General features: G+C 47.9%; 1 protein-coding gene across 3 annotated transcripts in view; it reads right to left on the reverse strand.

Annotated features, from left to right (window-relative positions):
• The window catches only part of CRACD (capping protein inhibiting regulator of actin dynamics), a 196,883-nt gene that overhangs the window by 46,548 nt on the left and 131,362 nt on the right, over nt 1-18,973 (reverse strand). The gene's annotated exons all lie outside the window — the stretch shown is intronic.

Raw genomic sequence — 18,973 nt, forward strand, 5'->3', positions numbered from 1 at the left:
CCCCCACACCACCACACCCCTAGCTCTTGCAAAGGCTGGGCTGGGTGCTGTATCTGCGTGTTATCCCTAAATAGCCTTATCATATCATAAATACTGCTTCATTTGTCTGTCCACATGCTGCAGGAAGGAGGGCAAGGTCCAGGTCATCTTTACCTTTGCAGTTTTGGACTCCATAAACCACGCCCACAACCTACAGGTGCATGTGTGGAGTGAGTGGCCTGCTGGTTTCCAAAGGAAAGCTAAAGTTCCTCAGTGAGGGAGAAAGAGTGAGATGACAGCCATGGAGGAAGAGCTAGGCGACAGCCACGGAGGGGGAGCAAGGCAACAGTCACGGAGGCGGGATGAGGCGACAGCCACAGAGGAGGGGTCAGCTGCTCCCTCCCACGCCTGCTGGGACTTCCAACCAGTCTGCTTCAGGTTGAACAAGTGGGCCCGCAACCCTCTATGCCCACACTGGCATCACCTGTGCCCATCAGGGATGCAATGAGGATGTGCCTGGGGTTCAGGACGGTGCACCCCCAAAACACGGCACCTTGGTATGGGAGATAGCAGAAATCATGCTCTCCCTCCTCTCAGCCCATCTCCCTCACCTGGGAAGTGCTCTTTGAGGATTCAGGGACTGAGTAGGGACACATGAGCTTTTCACCACCACATCCACTCTGCAGTAAGCACAAATAGCTTAAGTCTCTCTGTTCTTGGGAGTCTTGCTCCCATGTGACACAAAACTGACTGTAAGTAAATGAGTGTACTTAACACTAGTGAAGATGTCTTTTGCTGCAGGTGTCTTGGCCAAGGAATGGGTAATGTGTGAAAGCAAGCTACCTGTCCCATTCTGCAACCCTCCATGAAGGCTCAGTGCTTGGACAGCCAGCACTGACGTGTTAAGGCCAAGTCCCTAACACCTTCACACGTGCTGGCCTGGGCTGTTGGCCAGCACGCCTGCAGTCCATTTCCTCAGTATCTCCCTTCTGGTGCTTGAAGCCTGGGACCTGCTGTGGGCTCCCCTGCTCTGGCCTCTTCTTGTGCTCCCTGCCCTTGGGCCACGTGGTCTCCCTATCACTCCTCAGGCACCAAGCCCCCTACTCTGTTCCCTCCCTTCATGGATGTCGAGACATCAAGCCATCTTTCAGGTTTCCTTCCTCAGTGAGACCCAGTAATTTGCTTCTAATGTTTAAAACTTGAGAGAGCGAGCAAGCCCTTCCACCTGCTGGCTCACTCCCCTAATGCCTGCAAAGATGGAAGCAAAGCTAGATGGTTGCCCACAATGCAGATGGTATGGACCAGGCACCTGAGACTCCCAGAAGGACTCTGGACGCCAGAGTCAGAGCTGAGGGGTGAACCCACGCATCATGACATGGGACACAGGCATCCTAACCGATCTTGTATACAGATATTTTTTAACCTCCGTAGTAACCTAAAAAGTAATTCTGGAAAATGAAGTATCATTTGTTCTTATCAGAGCAGCCAAGTTGGAGAGAAGGGCATGACACTGTTGAGAATTTCTGCCGCTGTGTGATATCAGGGGCAGGACACTCAGCGGTATGCTATCCCAACTCCTGAAAGTGCATATGGCTGACCACAGCTTCCAAAGATGGCCATCCCCTACAGGCCCCCCGCTGCCCAGCACTCTCACAGTCTCTCCCCTCCTTGGGCCAGAGACCACAGGGATGTTAGCTGCACAGACTCCAAGGTTGGGCAGGCTGGGTTAGCACCTGGTGCTGCTGGGACATACACCTTTGAAGCTTGGAGCCACCATGCAAGGGGCCCAGCTCCACATGGGTGGGCATGCTGGAGGAAGTATGCACAACTAGGGAAAGATGGCCTCAGAGGAGCTCTGCTCTGCCAGCCCTGGTATTCCACATGGGTGGAGGAGCACGTGGAAGACTCCCACCTTTGGCTGCCATCAACCAGATAATGAGGTCACCCTGACTGAGCCTTGTCCACACGGAGCCGTGGGTAAAACGGATGCTGAGTACTGTTTTAGTGCTGTTAGTTATGGATCCCCGGGAACCACACAGCTATTCTACTGCAGGGTTAAAAAGATCCTCTGTCTACATATAGAGTTCCAGGATAGATTCTGCTATAGCACCGGACAATTGGAATTTTACATAGTGTGTGTAACAGATATATTGCTAACTTCAAACATATCTGTACATACTACAACATACACCTACATAACCATTCCTAATGATCCATCTGCTGATCTTTCTCAGTGCCATTATTTAAAAGATTCATTTATCCACTTGAAAGCTATAATTACACAGAGGGAGGGGATGAGAGGGGAAGAGGGAGCGATCAATCCATTTTCTACCTGCTGGCTCACTCCCCAGATGACTACAGTGGGTGAGGCTCAGCCAGGCTTAGCCAGGAGCTTCTTCTGGGTCTCCCCTATGGGTGGCAGCGACCCATATATTTGGGCCATCTTCTGTTGCCTCTCCCAGGCCATGAGAGCTGGATTGGAAGTGCTGCAGCCAGGACATGAACTGGTGCCCATAAAGATGCCAGTGTCACAGGATACAGCCTTTTCCACTGTGCCATAATGCTGGGTCCCACCATCATACTAATTTTCAGTTTTTAAAATTTATTTGAGAGAGAAAGAGCACACACTTCTCTCTGTAGGCTTACTTCCCGAGTTCCCACGATGCTAAGCTCAGGCTAGGCCACAGCGGGGTGCCAGGAGTGTCACCTAGATCTCAAAACAAGGGTGATATCACCCATTACCTCTACCTTACAGTTTGTGTTCACAGGAACTGGAGTCCACAGCAGGTGCTGAACCCAGGCATTCTGATGTAGGATGTGGATGTTAACTGCTAGGCCCAATACCTGCCACATAGCATGCTCAGCAAGAGACAACTGGCTAAATACACTGTTTTATACCCATCTAATCAATTACTAGACAGCTACCAAAAACATCTCTCAGTTCCATGTTCTCTGAACTATCTTACAGGTAGACTTAAGAGAGAGAGAGATCTTACATCCACTGGTTTACTTCTCAGACTGGGCTGGGCCAGGCCACAGCCAGGAGACTGGAACTATCTGGGCCTTCAGGATGTGTGGCCCTGGTGCAAATACTTGTGCCATCCTCCACTGATATCCAGGTACCTTAACAGGAAGCTGGATAGGAAGTGGAGCAGATGGGACATGGACCCTGTGCTCATACTGGATCTAGGTGTCAAAGGCAGCTGTTTAACCCACTACTCCACAACACTGGTCTTCTCTTAAAATACTTTGAAGCAGTCCTGTGTATATCATAGGTATACCGTGTATGTATCATATATGTCCTTCCTAGTCACATTCTTGCAACCACTCCCACCTCCCTTCTGCTCCCTGCCCACCTCCCCATTAATGGACATCCTGGGTGTCCTCTTTTTTCTTTTACATCACTACAAGCAGTGCTGAAATAAACGTTTTGGCTCATATGCCTCCAGGAACTGCCTAAATTCCCATGAGAGGGATTGCTTGGTAAGTAGTACTTAAATTTTAGTATACTTTGTTTGATTGCTTTCTAAAGGGGTCATAGCAATTCATAAACACACAGTGATATACAAGAGTGCCTTGACTCTTCTCCAACAACATACTGTCTTCCCTCTCCCCTCCCTCCCCTCCCTTCTCCTCTGCTCTCCTCCCACATCTTCTCTTCCTCTCATCTCCAACTACATACTATCCTCACTCTCTCCCTCTCTCTTCCCCTCCTCTATTTTCCTGCTAGACAGAAAATGTTTTCAAAGCTATGTAAATTGATAAACTTAGGATACCAACATTTGTCAGATATGCTGCAAATATTTTTTCTAGTTGCCTTTCAACTTTTCACATGACATACTGTGCAGCACAAAAGTCTGAAACTGTGTGTGGTCAGATGTGTTCAGCTTTTCCTTTGAGGCTGCCTGGACGCTCTGCCGACCAAGAGCACCTATAGGTGAGGGAGTGGCTGAGCTGACCAGGCTGCAGAGGGTTGGCATTCTGCACTGGGCAATGACACACAACCTTCACGTAGTTGTCAACAACCAGGGTCCAGGGAGACATGGTGGGCGTACGCCACTGTGAGCTGTACTTCAGTCGTTGATACGAGGGAGCCTCCGTTCAGGGGTAGCAGTTCCTTTCCTTAAACAACCAGCTTTCCTGGTGGAGATGCGGCTGGCAGTTAGTGAGTCTGCAGCACTGCAGAACGCGCCAATCTCCCTCTCGTTCCTTCGAGGAAATAAAAATGATCTCTAGCATCTCACAAAAACAAAGTTCCTAGTTTTACAATATTTCATTGCTCTGAAAAGGAGAATCCCTGGGTGACTTGTGCAAATCCAGGCGGTTTGGGCTTTACCGGCATCACAGCCTCAGATCAAAGCTCTGGCCCGACACTCTGGCCCAGGACTGGTAGCTTTGCCCATTTCCTCAGAGAGCAGTTCCTAGGAGCTTCAGCAGCTTCTTCCCCTTCTCCCAGTCTGTTTACCAAAGGTCAGAATCTAGTGCTTTTATCTAATGAAAATAGGGTGAGGCAATTTATTTATTTTAAAATTCACAGCTTGCAAATACCCGAAAGTCTGTACTGCCCCAGACCACTCACATAACAGAGAAAATTGTTGCAAACATGCCTGCACACGAGAGGGCTCACCCCCAGGAGCTGGCCTGGAGGGTGGCAGAGGGCACAGCCTGCTCGGTCTCCCGTTAGCGCAGAGACAAAAGCCAGCGCGGCCCCTCAGCTCCAACAACGTCACAGGGCTAATGTCTAAGCATAGATTTACAGCCTTCATCTCCCACCTCTGCTTCATTGTCTACTGAAACATCTTTTTCTTTTTTAAGAGAAAAAGATTTATTGAAAAACAGAGTTGCACAGGGGGGCAGGGGAAGAGGGAAAGAGAGAAGTTGAGGTCTTTCATCCACTGGCTTACCCTCCAAATGGCTTCAGTGGCTGGGTAGACTGGCTGGAGCCAGGAGCCTCATCTGGGCCTCCCACATGAGTAGCAGGGGTCCACACACCTGGACCATTCTTTGCTGCTTTTCCTGGCACATTAGCAGGGAGCCAGATTAGAACTGGAGCAGCCAAGACTCCAGAACAGGATGCCAGCCTTGCAGGCTGAGGTTTAATCCTCTGAGCCACAATAATAGATCCTGAAACACTTCTACTTGAAGTCATGCCAGACATAAATATATCATATGAAAGGAAATAAACATCATTCCCAGCATTTCCCACTTCTGGCAGCTTTCAGACTTAAGCCACGCGGTTACTTTTGTTCCTACTTGCCCTTCACCCAATCTAATGACTCCTCAGCCATTCTGTAAGCTTTGCTCCATTATTTGCTCTTTATACCAAAATAATACTTTAGAGTTTATCCTGGAGCTGGCAGCCGGGCAGTCACTGCAGCCAGGACCCAAGGCACGGGCATTGTTGGCTGTGCAACAAGCAGTGCTAGCAGACTATCCACAGAAACAGAAATGGACTATGAATACAAGAAATACAGCAATGGCGTAGTGAGGATTCCAAGGTCAGCCAGAGCAGCCAAGAGAAGATGGTGTGGTCTAAAGGAAAGGCACCTGGGAGAAAAATGAGAAATTCTTGAGCCAATCAAAGAAGCTGTTTTCTTCCTACTTGTGGCCTTAGAAAGTAGTCGAGGATGGCCCAAGGTCTTGGGACCCTTCACCTGAATGGGAGACCCAAGGGAGGCTCCTGGCTCCTGGCTTTGGATACTCAGTACCGGCCACTGTGGCCATTTGGGGAGTGAAGCAGCAGATGGAAGATCTTTCTGTGTCTCTGTCTCTCTGTAAATCTACCTTTCCAATAAAAATAAACAATCTTAAAAAAAAGTGTACATCTAGAGAAGACACCTCAGGAGACTGGTAGGAATTTATTTTGGATTAATACATGATTTTGGAGAAATTGTAGTGCCTATGTGATGATAAAATTGGACATATGAGGATATTTCAAAAAGTTGGTAAAATAGGATGAAAAGGTATATTTATTTTGGAGCAAAAAGATTTTGAAATCCTTGCACAGTTTTTCATAATATGCATTTCCACGAGCTTTTTAAAGACCCTTTTAAGTGTCAGCTCTTTAATTTATCATCTAAACTGCTGTAAGTAGCAACTTTTAAATTCACTACACATGGCATCACGCCCAACCATAAGAGTTTTCTATTGCTAAGAGTGAATGGTTTAGTCACTTGTATAACTAGATTATACAAGGCTACCACGCTACCCTGGAAGACAACCCCAGGGCCCATGCTGGTGGATGAGGCAGGTGTGGATCACTCAGGGAAAAGGGTTTGGGCATGTGTTGGAGTGGGGGCTGCTGAGGAAGTACTTTACAGGTGTAGAATGACTTCTGGGGGCTCCCAAGAACTGGGTCACTATACTCACAGGTAAATGGAAGAGCTGAGATGAGTGGCTTAGAGAGAAGCCAGAGGGCACATGTGGATCAGACCAATGCACCTGCCTAAGTGGGAGACCTGGATGGGGTTGGTGGCTTCACCTGTTGTTCACCAGCATACACAAAAGCTAGGCCTGGGGCTCATGCCTGGCAGGACACGGCATAACACCCACCAGTGAGCATCAGGGCAGGGAGGAGCCAGGCAAAGCTGGGCCATGACACCAACTGGCTGTGGGAGAACCAGATTTGGAAGCAGATTCTGTAGGAGATATGTGGGCTCACCTTGTGAGACTGCAATACCTACTGATTTGCATGACAGCTGGGGGCGGTGATGTGCCAAGCTAGGTGTGACCACAGAACTTGCTGGCATGGGAGCAGACTGGGCTGGTCCAGGCTGCAGCACCCACAGGTGTACTCAAGAATCAGATCTTGGGGTGGGCTGGGAACAGTACTCACTAGCATATGCAAAGATCAGAAATGGGGACATAATATGCCAGGGAGCAGCCTAGTGCCCACTGGCAGGCATGAGTGCCAGGTATGGGAGCAGGTATGGTGAGGAAACTCTCCTACTAGGTTGCACCTCTCACTGTTCAGCACAACATCTGGGGCTGGGTTGGACCAGGACAGACAAAGCTGTACTACTTATCAGCACATATATGGACTGTCTGGGGTACATGGGGGCAAGGTGCCAGATTAGGCTGGGCAGACACAGGAGTTAGGATGGGATGTGGGCTGTGCCAAGCTAAGCTACTGCACCCACCAGTTCACATAACAGGCAGGATGGTAGCAGGCTGGGCGGGGTTAGACCACAGTGCCCACAGGTGCGAGTTGGAACTGGGGGCAGGCATGGCCAGGCCAGTCTGTAGCATCCACTGGCAAGAGCTGAGACTGAGAGCAGGCCATGATGTTTGACTGGGTCAAAGCACACTGGCATATACAAAATCTGGGGCCAGTAATAGAACCAAGGGGATTTCCCTGCCAGGCTGCAGTTCCCACTGGTGAGTGCAACAGATGGGGCTGCAGGAGGACCAGGCTGAACACAGTTGTGGTAACCCTTGGCATGTGTATGGGCTGGGTCCAGGGGTAAGCCAGGCTGGGCTAGGACCCAGCATCTGTTGGTGCTTGCAATAGCCAGAGTGGGTGAAAGACAAGCTACACTAGGCCACATCACTTGCAGGTCCACAAAACAGCCAGGTCTGGGAGTGGGCCAGGCAAGGCTGGGCTGTTACACTGGCTGGCGAGAGCTAGGTTGGGTGCAGGTTGATCAGGCAAGGCCATATTACCTACAGGTGAATGCTGAGATTGGAGGCTGTCCATGTCGAGTTTGGCCAAGCACACAGTGGCACAGCCGGTTATACAGCTGGGAACTGCTCTGATGGGGAACTTGGGGAGTTCCCCTGTTGGGCGAGAGCTCCCACTCACAAAGCTGACCAGGCTAGGCTATAGTATCCATTGGCATACATGTGGACCAGGTCTGGGGGCAGCCTGGGATGGACTGGGCCAATCTGCAGCACTCACTGGCAGGTGTGAAAGATAGGACAGGATTCATTGCTGAACCCAGCAATCCCAACGACCAGCATGTGCATAAGCTGATTGGTGTGACGGACGGTGTTGGACTGTGTACTAGCAAACTCGCGCAAGAATCAGGCCTGGGATCATCTCAGATGAAGTTTCTTTGGAGATCCCTCCAACTGAACTGCTGATCTTAGAACCCCAACCATGAAGAGACTGTCAGCCAGTGGACTCTGAATAGGTTTCCATGCGATTGGAACTGAGACATTGGCAGCAATTCAGAACTGATGAACTATCAAAATTGTTTGAGCAGGACCCTCGGAGCGCACCTCCCGTTGGGGATCTGGGATGGGTGGGAGGTTGAGTGGGACTTTTCCTTTTGTTTCTTCCCTGACCCCAGATACAGGGAAAAATGATAATATTAGTGTGGAAACAATGGTATTACCCACTTTCACCCTGTAGCCCTTGACCCTTTGTACCCTAATCAACTAAGTAAGATTATTAAAAAATAATTTAAAAATAACAAAACAATTAGTATATTACTAAAAAAAAAAAAAAAAAAAGAAAGCAAGCTAGGACAGGAGGCAGTCTGGGTCAGGCTGGGCTATAACACCTACCGGCTCATATGAGGGCTGGGACTGGGGGCCGGGCAGGTGGTTGGGCAAACTGGGTTAGGCTGCATCACCTGCCAGTATAAGCTGGGACTGAGGGCAGGCTGGGTAGGGCCAGGTTACAGTACCCATCAGCAAATGCAGAAGTGAGGCAGGCCATGTCAGACTGATCTGCAGCACCTACTGGCATGTGCAAGGCCTAGGGTTGGGGGTAAGCCTGGGTGGGGAACATCGGGGACTCCAACTGGTAAGCATGACAGCTGGAACTGGAGGCAGTCTAGGCTGGATAAGGTTGAAACACCCATCAGCCTCAGCGTAAGCTGGGTTTGGGGGTGGGCCAGGCCAGGCAAGGTCATTGAATCCAGTGGCACATGCAACAGCCAGAATAAATATGGACCAGCTGGGCTTTGCTACACCATCTGCTGGTAAGTGCCAGGACCGGATACAAGAAAGTCAGGCTGGACCACAGTACCTTCTTTCCAAGTGCAAGACCTGGGGCTAGGAGTGGGACTAGCAGGGAAACTATGGGCACTCCTCTGCTAGGCTGCAGCTCCTGGTGGTTGGCATGAGAGCCAGGGTTTGGAGGCAAGGGCAGGCTGAACAAGGCGGCAGCACCTGTCGACATAATTGTTAGTTGGGTCTGGGGGTGGATCTGGCTGAGCTAAGCCACAGCACCCATGGGTGCATGCAAGGGCCAGATGGCATGCAGCAGGGGCCAGAGTAGACTGCTGCACATGCTGGCATGCTCAGAAATCAGAGCTGGGAGCTGGGCTGGTAGGGGTTACTGGGGGTTACTCTGATTAGGATGAAGGTCCTGCTGCTCTGCATAAGGGCTGGGTTTGTGGCAGGCTGCGCTGCAGCACCCGTTCATGTGGGAGATGGGGCTGGTGACGGAACTGACCAGGCAGCTGCATTCACTTGGATGTACATAGGCTGATATGGCTGACAGACTGAATGTGACCCTGTACTGGCTGACACAGACAAGAGTCAAGTCTGAGGTCACCACAGGTGAGGTTTCCTTGGGGTGGGGGGGTCTCCCAAGTTAGACTGCTGGACTAAAACTCCTAGCCACAGGGAAAATCACAGGATGTGTGGTTCGACATTGGAGTGCATGTATTGGGCCTGGGTCTCCTTAGTTGCTGATGTCCGTGCAGTAGACGCATGCCCAGATGTACACAGGGGACAGGGCCACCAGGGAATGTCAACTGCCTCATCTGAGGATGGAAAGAAGCAGCAGGCTGGACCATTTTCCTGGCCAAGCTTTGCAGCATGTTCCTGGGTATATGGAGGCACTAAAGTAAACTCTGTCAACCAACCGACCTTGGCAAGGCTCCTCAACCCTGGAGCAAGAAAGCCAGCAACTTATCAGAGCTATCAAAACCACTCAAGTCACACCCTCGGAACACTTTTCCCCACATTGGGGTCTCTAAGATGTCATCAAACGACTGTCCCCCATCTCTGGGTGCTAATTCAGCAAGGATAGCCAACTGCCCCCCTGCCCCTGCAGCTACATGGAAAAAGAAGAAAATTGAAAAAATTTATCGCACATTCTTCATCCATATCTCAATCTTCCCCACCCTCATCAGTGGCCCACATGGGCACACATCCTTCTCAATTATGTAAACAACATTAAAAATGAAATACAACATTTTTCAAAAAACGAGAATAAATAATATTTCTATTGTAACAAACTGCATTTTCAAGTGCATGGAATGGGTAGGCATTGTGGCACTGTGACGTCACAGCTGCTCTGTGCTGATCCAATTTCCTGCTAACACACCCTGGCTGATGACTGCATGAGTGTCTGAGTCCCTGCCTATCCCTGGGGTCATCTGGATGGAGTTTTGGGTTCCTGGCTTTGACCAGACCTGGGACCAGGTGTTCCAGGCATTTGGGGAGTGAATCAGTAAACATGGAAACTCTCCACGTTTCAGGGAAATCAAATAAACATTAAAAAAACCCCATGGGCTCACCATACAAAAACCTACATCCAAGTGTCCATAATGATGCTAACAGATGAATATGATCGTAAATAAACATTCATGGAATCTCATTTACCACAGGAATGAAGTACGCATTCACGTCACTACATCAATGAATCTTGAAAACATGTCATGTGAAAGCAGACAATCAGAAACGGTCAGGTTGGGAATTCATTCATGTGATTTTTTGTGTGGGGGTGGAAGACAAAACTAGATGGACACAGAACAAACCCGTTTTGTCAGAGAGGAGCAGGGCCAAATTGCTACTAGGTTTGGGGCATAGCATTTCTAAAAGCAGGCAGAGGTGGTGGGTGACAGGACACTGTGGTTATGCAAAGAAACCAAGTTTTACAGTTCAAATTTTGCAGTACGTGGATTATATCTCAATAGATCTGTTATAAAGTTGATAGGATCTAGCAGTAAGCTCCTTTAACCAGTGAGTTCAGAACGATTGTAGGATGCAAGGTCAGTTTAGAGAGCTCAATTGTCTTCCTGTGGGATAGTGGGAAATAAGAACTGAAATCATTTGCATGACACACTAAAGGATGAATCTGACAAAGACATGAAAGAGCTTTTACACTGAAATCCACAAAGCGCTGAAAGGGGAATAAACGCTAACCTGGAGAGATGCTACACTCATGGCTTGGAAGAGAGTGCTGTCAATCAAGGCATCTGAACTGACCTTGGCAGTCAATATCATCTCAAATTATCATCAAGTGTTTCGCTGACACTGACTAGTTCTAAACACTTCCTAAAAGGGAAAGGATCTAATTTTTAAAAAGATGATCATTCATGTAATAACTAAAGCACAGAGACAAGGTCACAGACCTCACACACGTGGACTAAGCAAGGTCATCGCACAGAAGTTCACAGTATAATGGTGGTTACCAGAAGCGGGGAGGGAGAACGGGAAACGGCTGACTTGTGGACACTACATATGGTTACACAGAGCAGTGAGATCCCACACAGTAGGTTGACGACAGGTGCTGTAAATGTACTCTGTTACACGGCAGACAATGACTGGACTTTCCTTTGTGTGTATTCATTGTATCTAAATATTACACGGCACTCCATCAATACATACAATTTCATATATCAAAGATTTTTAATAAAAACTGAACAAAATTGGAGTAACCATAGTCTAATTTCCAGATTTCTAGAGGTACAGTAAGTAAGACAGTGTGGTGTTGCTACAAAGAGAAACACTTGACGGTGGGGGTGTGTGCAGGTGTGTGCAGGTGTGTGGCACAGCAGGCAAAGATGCTATCTGAGGCAGCATTCCACATTGGAGTCCTGTTTCTTGGTTGCTGTGCTTCCCATTCAGATATCTGCTAGCAAACCTGGGAAACACGGGGGAGGTGGCCCATGTATGTGGACCACTCACATGAGAGGCCCAGATGGCCTGGTGTGGTGTCTGAGCTGGCTGCTGTGGCCATGCGGAGAGGGAACCAGAGGCAGAAGATCTCTTTTTCTGTCTCTCCCTTTCTTCTTCTTCTTCTTTTTTTTTTTTTTAAGATTTATTTATTTTTTTATTGGAAAGTCAGATATACAGACAGGAGGAGAGACAGAGAGGAAGATCTTCCATCTGATGATTCACTCCCCAAGTGAGCTGCAACGGCCGGTGCTGTGCCGATCCGAAGCCAGGAGCCAGGAACCTCTTCCGGGTCTCCCACAAGGGTGCAGGGTCCCAATGCATTGGGCCATCCTCGACTGCTTTCCCAGGCCACAAGCAGGGAGCTGGATGGGAAGTGGAGCTGCCGGGATTAGAACCGGCACCCATATGGGATCCCAGGGCGTGTTCAAGGCGAGGACTTTAGCCGCTAAGCCACGCTGCCAGGCCCGTCTCATTTTGTTTTTTTAAAAGATCTATTTATTTTTATTTGATTGGCACACTTTACAGAGTATCTTCCATCCACTGGTTTACTCCCCAAATGGCGACAACAGCCTGAAACTGGAAGCCAGGAGCTTCCTCCAGGTCTCCCATGTCAGTGCAGGGGCTCAAGGCTTTGGGCCATCCTCTAATGCTTTCCCAGGCCACATGCAGGGAGCTGGATGGGAAGTGCTACAGCCAGGACTCAAACCAATGAAATATGGATGCCTGCACTATGCCAGCCCCCTTTCATTTCATTTTTACAGTTCACTGCCTTCCTAATTTTTATTCCTTTTTAAAAAATTGAAATAATCAATAAGTTCCCACAGCTCAAAATTTAAGATTTGCACACTAGATGACTTAATACTGTTAAAGTGTCTATGTGCCCCACGGCGATTTATGTACTCAATGAGATCTTCATTCAAATACCAGAACTAGAAAACTCAACCCTAAATCTCAAATGGAAATATAGGCGACCTAGAACACATGATAAATCTTGCACGAAAGGACAAAAGCTGGAGGAATACCAGATTTAAGACAGTATAGATCCATTTTAACTGAAACAGCATCATACTGGCATAAAGACAGACATACAGGAGAATGGAACAGAATAGACACCCAGCAATGAATGTACAAATCTACAACTGGGGTTGTTATTATTATTATTATTATTATTTTCTTTAACAAGGGAGTTAAAAAGCACACTTTGGGAATGAGATAATCTCTTCTTCAACAAATGGTTCTGTAAAGCCAGGTATTCATATGCAAAATACAGAAACAGACTTCTTGATATCTCTCTATCCAAACATCAGTGCAACATGGTTCAGAGATCTAAGTATAAAACCTGAAACGATGAAAGTATCAGAAGAAAACAGAGGGGAAATGTAAAAATATTGATATGGGCATTGACTTTTTGGGTAAGACTCTCAAAACACAGGCATGTAAAGCAAAAATAGACAAGTGGGATTATGTCCAAATAAGATGCTTCTACATACCAAAGGAGACAGAATGGGGGAAATATTTCCAAACTACCCATGCAACAAAAGGTTAATGTTCAGAGTATATAAGGAAATTAAAAAGCTCAGTAACAAAGAACAAGCTAGGAGGTGTGCAAAGGGATCTGAACATAGAATGTTTCAGAGGAAGAAATACAAACGGGTAACACACACACAAAAAAGATGTTCAGCATCGCTAGCCAGCAGGGAAATGCAATCAGTACCACAATGAAGCATTAACTCAAACCAATCAGAACAGCTGTCTTCAAAAAGACAAAAAACAGGAAGGGCGAGAGAGAATGAGGAGCAAAGGAGAGCTGTATAGGATATTGGCAGGAACACTATGGAGAACAACTTCCTTTAAACCCCCAAACAAAAAGAAATCCTAGCACCTGGCCTGTAGATCCCACTTCCGGCAATAAATCTCAAGCTTGACTATGGAGGAGATACGTGTATGCCCACGCTCACGGCAATGCCATCCACAACAGCCACGCTCTGGAATCACCCCAGCTGTGCACTAGGAAACGAGTGGACACAAGTAGGTACACATGTACAATGGAATGTTACCCAGCTATAAAAGGACATGCAGCAAAATGGATGGAGATCATCATGCTAACTGAAGCAGGGCAAACAAAGACAAACATGTAGGAGTTTAAAATAATAACTCTATATTATCACCTCTTAGGGGCTGGGAGGTGCTGGTAAGAAAGGAGTTATATAATGAATACTTAAAAACAGCAGGGGAGGGGAACAGGAAATCTAAGAGCCTATGGAACTGTACTACAAAACAATAATAAACAAATAACAAATATACACATATGTTAAAAAAAAAAAACAGCAGGGGAAACCTAACAGGTCCTGGTGTTTAGCCACACAGTGGTCTGACTAAGGTTCACACTGATGTAAAATGCTGGGTTTTTTTTGTTTTGTTTTGTTTTTGGCAAAAAATAGTTTAAAGGTAGGATGAGAGAGAGGGAGAGACAGATAGATCTTCTATTCACTGATTTACTCCCCACATGGCCACACTGGCAGGGGCTGGGCCTGGTCAAATCCAGGAATCTAGAACTCTAGCTGGTCTCCACCATGAGAGGCAAGGGCATTGGTTCCATCATCTGTCATCTTCTCTGGTCAGCACCAAGAGGCTGGGTCAGAAGCCAAACAGCCTGTCCTTAAACCAGTGCTCAGCTACGGGATGCTGGTGGCACGGGCCAGTGGTTCAACCTGCTGTGCCATAATGTTGGCTCCAGTATTTATACCCTATTCTGTACTAAAAAACAAGCAAGCAAGCAAGCAAAATAAACAAAAGAGCTGGTAAGCCCCAAAGACAAGGCAAACAGAAAGACTGGTTGTCTGGTATGGTCAGTTTAAACTACGTGTGTGTTAATATGTGATGTTGTATTCATTTACAATGTGCTACTAGCAACATGCATTAATTCAAAATTTTGAAATAAATTTTTAAACTCCTTAAAAAGAACCACCTGATAATCCAGCAATCCCACTACTTGGCATGCATCCGAGGGATGGAATTTGTCACAGCCATGGTCTTTGCACCTCCCCTCCACCCCATGCTTGTTGCTGCCATTTACCACAGGCCAGAAATGGACAGAGCCTAAGTGACATCCACCAGTGAGTGGAGGAAGAAAATGTGGTGGCCTGCACACAACTGAATGAATACCACGTGCAATGGAAAGCTACTCTGCTTCATACCAGCATGCATGGAACTGGAGGTCACCAGGTAAAAGCGAAATAGAGCAGGCACAGGAAAGCAAGCACTGTGTCATATAATCATTGGTGGAATCTGAAAGAGCAGGACCTCAAAACCTATGGTTCCTGGAGGCTGGGGAGGGAAGAGGCTAAGAGTGCTGGGAAAGGTAAGTTAGTGGGCACCAAGTTACAGCTGGAGAGTAGTAAGATAGTCTGAGGCTCTAGTGTACTAACTTGCTGTACATTCCTCTATCAAATAATACTTTAAGAAAAAAATTACATAAAAAAACATTAAGTATTTGGGGAGACAGACAATTGACCTTGACTGGATATTATACAATGTTCAGGTAATAAATCACCACTTGATACTCTGCAAATATGAGCACCGGCATTTGGACTAGCAGCTAAGATGTCCAGTTTTTCCTTTAAAAAAATCTATCTATCATTTATCTATCTACCCATCCATCCACCCATCCATCTGAAAGCTGGAGTTACTGAGATGGGAGAGACAGAATGCTACCCCAACCATTGGTTCACTCCCTAAATGGCTGCAATGGTCAGAGCTGGGCTCATCTGAAGCCAGAAGCTAGGACCTTCCTCTGTGTCTGCCACATAGGTGAAAGGCCTCAAGGACTTGGGTCATCTTCCACTGTTTCCCCAGGCAGATTAGCAGAGAACTGGATCAAAAGTGGAATGGTTGGGACCTGAACCAGTACTCATACGGGATGCTGACACTGCAGGCAGCAGTTTTACCTATTATGCTCCAGCACTAACCCCCAAACACCTGCCTTTCATATCATAGTATACCTGGGCTTCAGTTCTGACCCCCAGCTTCCAGCTTCCTGCAAATGCAGACCCAAGGAAGCAGCAGGTGACAACCCAAGCACCTGAGTCCTTATCACCCTGATGGAAGACCCGCGTTGCACTGTCAGCAGTCTCAGCCATCATGAGAATTTGGGTAGTGAATCCGTGGATGGGAGTGTTCTGCTTCTCACACTCTCTCAAGCAAAAATAAAATTTAAATTAAAAAATGAACCACTCTTATTTTTAAACAAATATTTTACTTATTTTTACAGGAAAGGTGGAGTTCACAGAGAAGGATCCTACATCCATTGGTTCACTCCCCAAATGATTACAATGGTTGGAGCTGAGCCAATCTGATGCCAGGAGCCAAGAGCTTCTTCTGGGTCTCCCATGTGGATGCAGGGGCCTAAGGATTTGGGCCATTCTCCATAACTTTCACAGGGTACAAGCAGGGAGCTGGATGGGAATTGGAGCAGACAGGATATAAATTAGCATCCATATGGGGATACCAGCACTTGGAGGTGAAGGATTAGTCAGTTGAGTCATTGTGATGGTCTCCCATTCTTATTTTCTTAGTCTTGTATGTGTTTTTAAAATTTCTGTCATAGCAGATTTTCATCCAACCCATGAAAATCCTCAAATGAAAGTGGTGTCTTTCTGAATTTTACACAAACTCCCTCTTGCATCAGGGGTGGGGGTGTTGCATGATGCCCATCTTCAATTCACCTATCTACAGCATCCCATAGTCAGGAGGTGAGCCCTGAGGGGTTATTTATGGGGTCCCACAGTCAGAAGTGAGCCTTGAGGGGTCATTCATGGGGTCCTATAGTCAGGAAGTAAGCCCTGAGGGGTCATTCACAAAATCCCTGTCAGGAAGTGAGCCCTGAGGGAGTCATTCACAAGGTCCCTGTCAGGAAGTGAGCCCTGAGGAAGTCATTCACAAGGTCCCTGTCAGGAAGTGAGCCCTGAGGGGTTATTTACTGGATCCCTCTGTCAGGAAGTGAGCCCTGAGGGGTTATTCACTGGATCCCTGTCAGGAAGTGAGCTCTGAGTAGTCATTCATGGGGTCCTATAGTCAGGAAGTGAGCCCTGAGGTGTCTTTCAGAAGAGTCCCCCCGCCCCCAGTCAGGAAGTGAGCCCTGAGGCATTGTTTATGGGGTCCTTCAGTTAGGAAGCTGTGCACAGGCGATTAGGTCATCAGCCAACCTGGCTGTGTGGCAGGGGCACAGCCAAGTGTCAGGAAAAATAAATTTACTGCTCTGTGTTACAATTCTGAATGAATGAAAGGAACATTATGACATAAAATTCTCTGAGAGTCTCCCTATCATGTCATCATCTTTAATGAGAATGATTATTTGAGTCTGTTCTAAGCAGAAGGGTCCTGCATATTCAAACATGTGTCTGTGTGGGATTTGAGTCCTAATCCCTGGCACCTCTGAATGTGACCTGACTTAGGAATGGGGTCTTTCCCAAGGCCATCAAGTTACAATGAGCTCATTAGGGAGCGGTCTAACCCAGAATGGCTGATAGCCTTCCAGACAGGGAAATGGGGACACAGAGGGTGACCAAATGAGGAGAGCAGAGGTCCTTTGTACACAAGCCGAGAAGCCACCCGAAGGTACCAGAAGCTAGTAGGCCCTCCCTCACAGCCCCTAGAAGGAACCCTATTCTGCAGCTCCCCTGGTCTCAGTCCAGCGCCCCAGGACTGTGAGTTCATTGTGTGGGATTGGACAGGGCACACCCAGCAAACTAACATGGTCTGCATCCTGCCAGGAACCAGCTTCCGGCAGGGTGGAGGCACCAGCTCAGGGTGTTAGCAGGAGGCACACGGGTTGGCTTTCTACATGCTGAATCCAAAAGGTTTCTCACTTCACAGTTGCTGTCATATTTTGCACAATGAAAGGCCATTTTTGATAGAATGTAAGGTCATTTTTTATAGCACCATCCTTTCCTAAATATTACGCTGCCACTTTAACCAAACCAGGAGTAGACTCCTGCTCCCAGCTCCTGTACCTTCAACACATGACTGCCTCTCCAAGATGCTCTGAGGGAACAGCGCTAAGTTATAGTGCTGTCCAAAGAGGCTATGGTTATGGCCTTGATTCACCTATTACAAGGCCAGGTGTGTGCACAGCCACACACAGAGCACAGAGCTAAAGGGGACGAATGAAAGGCCCACTGCATACTACCTGCCTGAGCGGAAGATGTGGCTGCAGCAGAGGGCAACACAGTGGGTTGTCACACACTCAGCCCCCTTCCTTCCTGTGGCTCCAGAACTCAGGACCCTCATGTGTTTGGAGGTGCCTTTCTCTTCTGCAGTCTGGAGAAGGAGGGCCAGCAAGGTTGTCAAGACTCAACAAACAGTACAGGCAAGTCAGGGAGGAGCTGGGCCCCAAGCCAAGAGCCAGCACAATGCCAGCCACAGGGCTGAGCAAGAGAGGTGAAATCAGGACAGCTGGGTGTTCGGCCCTATGTGGCCTTCATCTGTAAGCGCACATAAATTTATCCAACAGACAACTCTTTCGGTTGGCTTGGGAGTCGGCCCTCCCTCGTTTCTCCTGCTAAAGTGACAGGAGGGAAGAGAATGGATGGAAATCTTGAGCCGTCAGCAGTACTTAGCGATTCTGCTCAGGACTAAAACTGTGTTCGGAATCACTGGAAGAACCATGTGACCCACCTGTCACCCTCAGCATCCAAACATGTGGAGGATGGCATTTGTTAAGAGCAGCCAGAGTCAATGCGAACATTGCATTCAAGAGCAAGGAGAAAACGGCCTGCTTGCTGCCTACCTGCTTCCTTTCTTGGCTGAGTGTGAGTGAACCTGCTGGCCGTCAGACTTTGTTCAAAAAGTGTGTTTCCACAGGGCGTTCAGTTCAACTTCCCTTCCACGTGCTGGTGCTAGTTCCTTTGGGCACAAAGCCCCTTCTCCCCTCACAAAAAAGCCCTACACTGGCCCTAATAGAAATCCTCACCTGGTGACAACAAACAGGCCTCTGGGACAAACAAATCCAGCCTCAGTCCTGCCTGTGTGCAAGTCCACAGGAGCCTGGAACCGCTTTCTGGTCCCCACTAAGGAAGGCAAGCATGTGACACTGTTCTCCAGCTCTGTGCCTGAGGGCCACAAGCCATTTACACAT

Source organism: Ochotona princeps, chromosome 7 (genome assembly GCF_030435755.1).
Source record: "Ochotona princeps isolate mOchPri1 chromosome 7, mOchPri1.hap1, whole genome shotgun sequence".
Lineage (NCBI taxonomy): Eukaryota > Metazoa > Chordata > Mammalia > Lagomorpha > Ochotonidae > Ochotona > Ochotona princeps.